Raw genomic sequence first — 10804 nt, 5'->3', positions numbered from 1 at the left:
ACATTTTAGGTACTGTTCTAGGCACTAGCCTCGTGGAACTTGCAGTTGCATGAACAAAACAGATATTGAGCAGCAAAGACAAAAACATAGAGATAATTATTTAATTATAAATTGTAGTATCTGCTGGGGCACCTGGGTGGTTCAGTCGGTTAAGCAGCTGATTCGGGAGAGGTTTCTCTAAAGAATTAATATTTGAACTGCCACCTGATGGATAGATGAACAGGTGAAGTGGGAGGGGGGAGGTCACTGAAGAGGGGACAGTGTGTACAGAAAACCTGAGGCAGGAAAGATCTCGACCATATAAGAAATTATGAGAAGGGCTGTGTGGCAGGAGACTAGAAAGTGAAGTGGGAAAATGGAAGGAGGCTGGAGAGGTGGGCTGGGCTCGGATGCCACAGGGCCTTGTAGATATTCAGGAGCTTGGATTCTATTTTAAGTTCGAAGGGAAACAATTTCTTATTTTCAAACAAGGGAGTGACATAATTTGATTTATGTTTTAGAGATATTACTATGATTACTATATGAGAAATAGATCGGTAGGTGGAGTGGAGGCAGGGGTGAAATTAGAAATGGGGAAACCCATAAGGAAACTAGGGCAAGAGTAGAGGTGAAGTGTAATGGCAACTTGGCCTAGGGTAGTAGCAATGGAGACCGAGTAAAGTGAACAGACTTGCCATATGATTGGAGGGTGGAGTCAACAGGACTTGATCTGGGAGCAATCGAATGAATGGAGTTGCCATTTACCCGAGTGAGGAATATTAAGGGAGTATCTTTTTCTTGATGGGAGGGAGATATCCCAACAGGCAAATATCAATTCAAGATGGATAAGCCAGTAAAGAGTAGAGGAGGGAGGGCTGAAAAATAGGACGAAAAGCCAAGAGAGTAGGTGTGTTATCAGGAATGCCAAGATCACAGTTTTTCAAGGAGAAGGGAGAGAGAACTGTTTCCAAGGCTGCTAAAATGTTGAGGAAGGTGAGAAATGAAAAGTCTCTGTTAGCGTTAGCAATATAGAACTCACTGGTGACTTTTATAACAAGAATATTTTTGGTGGAGTGGTAGGTGCTGAAGGCAGACGAGCAAAAGAGAATAAATGCAGATGGCAACTCCTTAGAGAAACTTCTTTGAAGGGAACCTGATAGAGAGCACGGTCCCTGGAGGAGGACATGGAATAAACAGAGCCACGTTTTTAAAGACAGGATATACTGTGACATATCTGGATGTTTGGGAAAGAATCTGGTAGAGAGGGAAGGATGGAAGATGCAGAAGAGAGAAGGTAGTTGACGGTGTAAGTGCTGGAAAGATCAGGTGGGACAGGAACTGATCACACGTGGAAGGATGGGCAGTTGATGGCTTTCTGCCAACCAGTATGACTTAGAGACTATTTTCCAAAGGAGTGGCTAAACTATTTATTATACCCAAAGAGAGATGAGAGCCTGATAATCCATGTTATTTTCTTCTCAAAGTCAGAGATTTAGAGTGCAATTAGAATAAAGCTGTTTGGCAGCCAGATGGATCTGTTTTGTTAAGTGTTACTTACCTGTCTCTTCCCTGTTTTCCTGTTTCAGTAGAACCCAGCAATATAATCTAGGGTTTGTATGCTGGGCTTGTCATAGGGTAATGGAGGTTCTCTTAATTCCTCATGTCGACACACAGCACATTCTTTGGGATGGGAGACTGAGGGCAGTGCTGGTAGGCTGGTAGGTTTAGTAGAGAAAAAGTGAAGGAATTCCCTTCTGAGAGCTTTCATTTTCTCTAAAAAGTGCAAGACAAGGTCATTAGCTGAGATGGAGGGGACCAGATGAAAGATTTGGTGACTCTGAGAGAAAGGAAAGGGTCTGACAGAGGCGCTAGAGAGGAAGAGATGGAGTTTACTTTTTTCAGGAGAAGGTGATAAGCAGTCGAGTTCTTTGCAGTAAAATCTTCCCATTTTCTCCAACCATTACTCTGCATGCAGGGATTAAATTTCTGAAATTGTCTGAAAGGGACTTTCTCGTCCAGTTAGATGGGATCCCTGGAAAAGTATGTACACCTTCTCCAAGTCAGGCCCCTTGGTCTCAGTGATGTGTATTCATGGGCTTTCCAAAAGGCACTCACCATTCGCTCTTCCATCCTCCTCATACTCTGTATCCCCTCTCTGCTCCTCTGGACCCCTGCTGCATGGGCTTCTCTCATCTTTTCTGTGTCAGACCCTAGCTTGCAACTGCTTCTCAAAGTGTCATCTGACGGACTGGTGCTCACTTGGGTACTGTTTATTCCCTCTTGTGACAGGATTAGGAACTCACACCAAACATAAGCCAACAGTTCTTGCTAAGTGAGCCCTTCAGCTGACATTGTTTCCCCTGCCCCCGCCCCCCTCTGCCCCCCAGCAAGATTTTCCCAATGAAGGAAGCAGCTCATTGATTTACACTGTGATGCAAATTCCTTTTCTGGTGGAGACCACCCCAAGCAGTTCTGTGCAGTGGTTTCTAAACCATAAATCACGGTCCCTCAGTTGGTTGTGAAATCGTTTGAGTGCAATCAGCTCTGATAGAGAGAGAGAGAGAGGGAAATCCGAGTAGAAAATATCAGTGTGCCTTATACATAATACTTGTACATGTAGTGATGGTGAATGTTCCCTGAAACTTTTGTTTCAATCACATATATATGGAGGTGTGTTTGTGGGTCACTATGAAAAATGTATTTCCCACTGTAGGTCAGGGTCCAAAACATTTGAGAAACACTGCTCCAATACTTCCTATTGCAGCAAAATCTTCTTGAGCCAAGTTCTCCCCTCCCTTGCTCAGCCTGTTGCTTCTCTGTAGCCACTAAAGGAGTTTCCTTTACGAACACAAATGTTCCATGCTAGATCCCAACATAAAGCCCAACAGTGACATTTCAGAGTTTTCTTGTCTGTCACTAGAGAAGAAACAGAGTTTCTTATTTTCCCACAGAGTTGGGAAATTATTTTGACCTGTGTTTCCGTAGCAAAAATGTGCCAAAAAATAAGGCTGCATAAGATCAGTCAGGACTGACTTTCAAAGTCTCAAATTATAGTCTGAGAAGAGTTTAGAAATACAAAGCTAAAGATATCTTTAACTGATTTGAGAACAGCAAAACTTACCTTGTCATTGAGTGTCCAAACAAGGGAGGATCAAAGTTTGGAGGAATGTAAGGCAATGGATAAACAAAATTTGCTGCTAGCCAACATTTCGGATTAACAAGAAATTTTTTTTTAGTATAGCTATGTCTCATTCAATATTTAGAATAATAAAACATGTTAATTGTTTATCTGAACTTTGAATGTAACTGGGTATCCTGAAATTTTATCACCTAAGTCTGGAAACCCTGATGGGGTGGGAAGCTTATACATTTTGGGGGACAGTGTGCTCTTTAAGTAAGAGAACACCAAAGTACTTTCTTTGAGAAATTTAAAAATATATATGACATTGTAAACACACGTTAAGTACCCTCCCAACAGCTTGGAAAAGACTGTGAAAGCAAGGGACTCTGACACTTCAAGAGCTTAATGAGCTTAATGGGAAATTCTCTCTGCGTCATGTCTCAACATAAGGAGGAAACTTTTTTGTCAGCCCGAAGGTATGGCAAATAGGGAGTGACTTCTATCCTTTGAGTATGGGGGCCTTTTAATGGCTGAAGGAGCATCAGATAGCAGAGAAGAAACAGGTGTTCCCTGCTCCTATCAGATCATGAAGGAAGGGAGGGAGAAAGGAGGGAAGAAGGAAAAAGGACCCAGAAACTCATAAACACAGAGTCCTGACACAAAACCCTATCTATTTCCATGCACATGGCTTAAACAGTGGCTTTTCAAAAACTGGTTTCCTTACTACTGGGGATAAGGAAGACTCTCCAAGCCATACATGTATTGAAAGCTTTGAGAGGATGATCTTTGAGGCTCTCGACTTCCCTATAATTCTTCCCTAAATACTTTGTCCTAGAACTTCTCTGCTGCCACAGTTTCTCCTTTGCTACCTCCAACTTCATGATATGTTCTCCCGTTTGAACAGAAAGACACACTAACCATCTTTAATCTTACCAAGTCCATTGCTCTGGGAGTAAAAACAAATGGTCAAACCAAGAACATATCACTCCAGAGGGAGAGTCCCCTGAAAGAATGCCAACAAGTGTTGAATGAGAAATATTGAAGAGCTCAGCGGCTTTATGTCATCCAGGTGACACACTCTATTCTCTCTCATTCTCTCTCTCACACTTAGGAGAAGGTTGTCAAGGGGGCATGCATATTAAATAACTTAGCTGAAGTTCTTTTTTCTTTTTTTAAGAGAGAGAGGGTGGAGGGGCTAGAGGGAGAAGAGGAGGAGAGAAGCAGACTCCCCACTGAGATGGTGGGGCTCCATCTCACGACCCTGAGATCATGACCTGAATCGAAGTCAAGAGTAGGATGCTTAACTGACTGAGCCACCCAGGCTGTTCCCTAAATCTGTAACTTGAAGGTTTTGTTGAAAAGATCTTGAATGCACATATACAACATACTGTATGTCAGAAACTACATCCTTTGTGACTATAAAAATGTATGGCAAAACTTGTAAATTTAAAATATGTCAGGGGTATATAGTTTTTCATAATTCTTTAAGTAAGTACAGGAGGAAAACATTTTGAATGCATTGCCATAGACTATGTTGCCTTTTAGGGATACTTCCTTTATTCCAAGGCTGTTCTCATGGCTCATGTCAATGATCTGATAAAGGGAGCATCATGCAAATGATCTGAAAAAGGGACAATCTTCTTGGGTGAGGCTGAACTGAGTTGTATATCTCAGGACTGGGTTGAGCTTACAAACTTGGACAAGCCTATCCTGACCTAGAATGACATGAAGCATCTCCACTATTGTGATATAAAGCATCTCCATCTGTTTTTGATTCTGATATGTAGAAGCAATCCAGGGAAGTAAAAGGATGCCAGTGATAGCCTTTCTCTCTCTAGGTATGAGGCCACTTGGGTTGTAGATGCCAGGAATGGCCGTGGTTCTATGCTTATGCTTTGGCCCCCTTTTATTTCTTCTGATCACGCCATGTGAGGTTTAGAATAAAGATGTTCTGTAATAGTGAAGGATCACTTTACTAAAAGGCTTTTTGTTTCCTGCCTGGTTGGCTTTACACCGAATGCAGCCCTTTTCTGGCTAGGATTCCACCAGGAAAACAACAGTCCCTTCAGACAGGGCACATTTCATTTCTGGAACTGCTGGACCTCTATGGCATGCCACCTACACAATGAAACCTGAAAAAGTTCTGCGTGGTCTATTTGAAGAGATTGAAGTCAGCCTACTTTCTGAGATCCAAATACCGAGAGATTTATAAAACCCACGAAACAGAGGACTTTATGCCTCAGCGGGCCAGGATGGTCACTAGGTTTTCAGGACCTGTCTCTGAGCTCTTATTGCCATGACTCCACTTGACCTTTGTAGACTTGTGATGAGACCACAAGTGCATTCTTAAACAAATCAATACCATTAATGGATCCATTAGCAGATGGTCAGGCTTGAGGTCAGAATATCCAATGTGGATTATTGCCTAATATTACCCACATGCAACTTTTGAAATTTGTCATCATTCAATATGTTTCTCCAATAGGATTAAGTCCTAATGAGTTATTGAGGGAGGAAAGAAGTCCTGGTATACTGAAAAACATGGGAGCTTTGGTGTCAGACAGACTCTCGTTACAACCTTGGTTATTAAATCTCCTTGGGTTTCAGTGTCCTTATTTGTAAAAAGAAAAATGTTTATCTCTATCTGGATAGTTGTTACAGGGATTAGAGAAGATGTAGGTAAGTATTTGGCCACTGCCTGACACATAGCTGAGGATCAATAAATAACTACCATTGCCCTTATGTTAATAATAATAATAATAAATAACCTTAGATGAGGGTCAAATTTGTTTAACCATACTGAGAACCTAAAAGAGAAGCATGATTGAAATAAGCAATAAAGAGAAAGACCATAATGACTGGGTTTCCTTCATTTTCCATTTCAACATATATCACATTTACTGAGAAGAGAAACCATCATTTGGGAATAAAGCCCAGAGAGCAACTTCCAGAAGGAGGGCATGTCTCCAGTCACATCTGGCCTGGGAAGAGAGTCAAATTTTAACATGCTTTCCCAGGGGCCAAAAACTTTTCTTTTGTCCTACCACAGGGTGACACGATAGAGGTATAGAACCCCTGGTGACTGGTGATCTGTTCTTCAGGAAAAAGCAAGTCAAAAAAGAGGCAGAAACATTCTATGAATGCAGTTCTTCATTTCCCTTGGTATAAGCTCAGAGCTGAGCACCTTCCCCTCAGCAGGGGTCAGAATGTCTGGATGTGCCAAGCCCAGGGGGATTCATCACGATCAGAGGGAATAATGTAATTATGGTAAATCTCTTCATCAGTGTGGCTTAATGTTACCAGGAACTTGAATGGATTCAAACGATGGACTCAGTAGGGAAATAAACCTCACTGATTTGCTGAAATCTCCAGCAAACTAAACCAAAGAAGTGTCCATTCAAGCCCCTATCCCCATGAAAATAAACTTAGTGATCAATTCTGAATCTACCTTCCAACCTAGTAAGGAAATCTAAAATCAGATCAGTATATTTTCTAAGTGACACCCAAACAAAATTAACTATAGTTGGTTGGTCATTGAGGATGTTGTGGTCTAATAAATACATTGGTGGTCCCAGTGTTGTGCTGATAAATGCTAAATCACAGGCTCTCCAGGGGCAGGGGAAATATATATTTACATATAAAATGATACATGCTGTATATAGTATATGTACTATATGTATTAGTTCTTTATGTTACAGATTTTACTAATATAAAGGGTGTGCAGCATATAGCTTATAAATAATAATAAAATATACAATACTTTTTATTGTAAATTTCATAAAGCCAATTGATTCTCACAGAATGCTTTTGTTGATTTTCTTCTGAACTCTTGTCTCCATAATTAGTCTGTGTAGATAACAAATGAGTGTAACTCTGATCTGAAAGTTGGTTGATATGCTCATTTATGTTAATGAGTAATATGAAAGTGAAACAAGGAAGATATTTTCAGTGATGCAAATGACTTGGCTGATTCAAATAATGGCTTTTGAAACCTGGAGGAGTACTTCTTCAATATTTTGTGCTATTCATAATATAATAGCTACAGACATAACACACTTTTAAGTTTAATCTGCATTGGTAACGTTTTCTCCATCACCACCTTAAATCTAGACAATCAGCAAAGCAATAAATCAAGCCCTGGTTTGTATCATTTGACTATCTCCATGGTGTAAATACTCACACCATGGCTTTTTTCAAATGGTCAGTTTGATGTCACTGAATGCAGGGTCGAGAACGCACAGTAGCTTTCCGTTACATGGTATTTCCACTATGCAGATGCAACTGCAAATAACAGCAAAAGCATAGATAATAGTGTGATGTAGTAAAAATAATTAGGAAGTGATGACTTTTGAGTATTTGTTACCTCTGCTTTAATATACTTACATTGGAAGCTTATATAACTTAATTTTTGATAGTGACTGTGTTGAACCACTAATGTTCAAATTTCCTAAATCTAACAGTTGACTCTTACAAGCCTGCACGAGGCAGCCCCAGTTCACCACTTGTTGTCTATCCAATGCTCATCCTCCCTTTTTCCTTTCTCTTCAAATATCTCACCTCCTTTACCACATGTGACTTGGAGGAAGATGATCTTGTCCTCAGTTCTGGGGCAATTTGCAGCCCATCATGGTAATCCCACCTCCTCACATTGTTGAAGAAATGTCATGTAACTCAATTCTGGCTATTAGGTGTGAGATAAAGTCTACTGGAGAAGTTATAGAAGAAGTCTCCACATTCTTGTAGGTATTTTCTCTCTCCAGATATTGTCATGACTGAAGGGGCTCAGGAATGGCTACAGCCATTTTCCTACTGGCTTGAAGGTGAAATCAACTCATAAAAGAAGGGAGAGCATCACAGAGAGAGATGGAGCTGGGACCTCAACATGCCAAAGCCTAGAGCTCACCCTGTTGCTGATCCTCTCACTACATGAGATAAGAAATGTCCTTCTTGTTTAAACTAGTTTGAGCTGGAGTTTTTGTTTATTTGCAGCTGAAAGTTAAGTTGCTTCCTTCTCTGCCAGGAGTTTGGAAGACATAAAAGCACCCAATATAAAAGTATGTGATAAATTAGCCTCTTCAGAAGCTCAGCTCCTGAATAGAAGAGACTAACTCACAGCAAACAAGGAAACAATCCAATACAGATTAGAAGTACCTGGTTTTTTTTATGCTGCATGGCAGAGACTCTGAATTTAATCGGATTTTAGAGGGAAGTCTGGTCAGCAAGATTAGAGTTACCATTGACCCCTTTGTGGAAGAGACGGGGTTTGGGTCAGGTCCTAAAGAATGAGTGAGATTTGAGAAAACGGAATAGTGTTTCATGTGACTGGGGAAGATAAATGGAGAGGCTCCTAATTATGCCACCCAGAGTCCTATTCTGTGGGCTGCAAGCATCTTTAGGGTCAAAAAATATACTTCTTCATTTTGCAGAATATCTGAACCTATAATTTTTGTTTATTTACACATCGGCTACACTTTATGGGCATTTTTGTTAGCCCAAACACACACTGTGTAAAGGTCTTGGAATTTTGAAGAGTATGGTATCACAGATATGCCTAATTTCATTCTCTTCTCTTGTTCTCTTCCCTCCTGGTCCTCTTGATGCTTCCTCTATATTCTCAGCCTGTCAGAGCCCACTGGTGGCCTGATGGCATGTATACACTCCTGCTTTGAGGCAGGGCTACTCTCTCAGTTCTAACCTCCAGTTGCCTGCACTTTCTTTTTTCTTTAAGCCAAGAAGGAGACTCCATACTTCTCCTTGCTATAATATTTATGCCTTTCTACTCTCACCATCTGAGAATTCCTTCCCACTTTTTACCCAGATCCCCACTGCCATGTGTATGACCACTGTTCTCTCACCAATCCTCAACTGTTGCCTTTCATTTATTAAAAAAAAAAAAAAATCCTTTCACATACTGGAATCTTCCAGCAAATCTCTCAAGTATATATGTGACATAAGTGGAATGCAATTGCATTGTTTTTTTTTTTTTTTAAAGATTTTATTTATTTATTTGAGAGAGAGAGACTGAGAGAGAGAGCACATGAGAGGGGGGAGGGTCAGAGGGAGAAGCAGGCTCCCCGCTGAGCAGGGAGCCCGATGCGGGACTCGATCCCGGGACTCCAGGATCATGACCTGAGCTGAAGGCAGTCGCTTAACCAACTGAGCCACCCAGGCGCCCTGCATTGTTTTTTAAAATACTCTTCAAAGGGGATGCTGGACACTTAGCAATAGCCAGCAGAAGGAGGAGGCTATGACAGATTCAGAAGGAATAAATGGCACTGATGGGTCTTTGGAACTACAGCTCTCCTTGCTTGGTTCCCTGCCCACTGAGAGGCATGTATTTTTATTATTTATTTATTTATTTATTTATTTTGGGAACAAGAACCAAGTTTATTTGTTCATTACTTGCATTTGAAGTATTCCTCGATGACATCTTTTGCCTGAGACTCTTTGCCATAGTCCTTAACCACCACACAACTGCAACCAACCACTTTAGGGGGTTTTCCCTCTCTGTCAATTTTACAGAGGCCTACCCATTAGCCCTAGTTTCTTGTTGTCATCAGCCTTGATTAGGTTGATTTGGTGTTCAGCACAAAGGGCCTTCACCAACTTGACATACATAGGCTTATCATAGTTGGATACAAGCACACAAAGATGGGCTTGGCGCTTGTCTAAGGCTTTGGCAGCTTTGCGAATTCCACGTGGTAGGCCATCGTGGATGAGGGCGGTCTTTGGCACCTCTTGTAAAGCAGTGTTAACGTCCATTACACCTCCGGCAGCAATGCCTTCCTCGGCCATGGCGGTGGATTACGAGTGTAGCCGAATCTTGACTGCACGGGACCCTCCGCCTCCGCGCGACTGGGCGGCGGCAGGGAAAGAGTGAGAGGCATGTATTTTTAGATTCCGGTTACTGCTTTGCTCAGGATCATGAACCAGTTAATATGAAGACAGCGGGCTTGAAATGAGCAAGACAAAGACAGTGAGAAACAAAAACCATAAAACCCCTCAGAACCAGCAATGTTATTTATCACAGATTTCTTCTCAATATCCAACACAGAAATAGCCTACTTTATCCAAAATTTCAACATAGCCTATTGCCCACCAGGAATGGTCTCATAAATTGGGTTGAATTAATATCAATATTTCTTTTGGCCTTGCTGCTCCCTGACAGCAATATTTCCTCCTTATGTCTAAAAAGTATTAGGCATTCACACAGCTACGTAGTTGATGCGCTCACTAAATTTTTTCACAAACTATTGTTTCTCATAATTGTCATGAAGTATTTGTAGGTCTCAGAAGGAAAATACCTACCCTTGGTTTTAATGACTTCGTTTGGCAAAGTAACCAGGTCAGTCTAGACACTGGCCATTATGGTTCATTACAGGATGGAGAATGTCCAAGCACAAGGTCAGGTTCAAGTAGTGGGGAGAGTTTCAGGGTAAGACGTGGGGCAAGACCTGTCTGGGAGGCAGGGGAACAGAAGGATTAAGAACCTGGATTGGAATCCCAGGTCTGCCCCTGACCAACAGAGTCATCTAAGGCAAATTATGTATCTTCTTGGTAACTTGGTTTCTCTGTGTATAAAATGGGGATAATAATCGTTTCTACTTCAGAGACTTAGTGATTAGAATGAAATGAGTTAATGTGTGTAAAGTGCTGGTACATAAAAAAACTTACACACGTTGAATAAATTTTAAAAATCAAAAC

General features: G+C 41.2%; 1 pseudogene; it reads right to left on the bottom strand.

Moving 5' to 3' along the window:
- Window positions 1-9471: 9471 nt before the first annotated feature.
- Window positions 9472-9973, bottom strand: LOC123862357 (small ribosomal subunit protein eS12-like; annotated as a pseudogene).
- Window positions 9974-10804: the final 831 nt, after the last annotated feature.

Source organism: Mirounga angustirostris, unplaced genomic scaffold (genome assembly GCF_029215605.1).
Source record: "Mirounga angustirostris isolate CCGP_5_RB_7025 unplaced genomic scaffold, mMirAng1.0.hap1 SCAF_9, whole genome shotgun sequence".
NCBI classification, from domain to species: Eukaryota; Metazoa; Chordata; class Mammalia; order Carnivora; family Phocidae; genus Mirounga; species Mirounga angustirostris.
The sequence above is the reverse complement of the archived record's forward strand: the minus strand, read 5'-3'. Positions and strand labels throughout refer to the sequence as shown.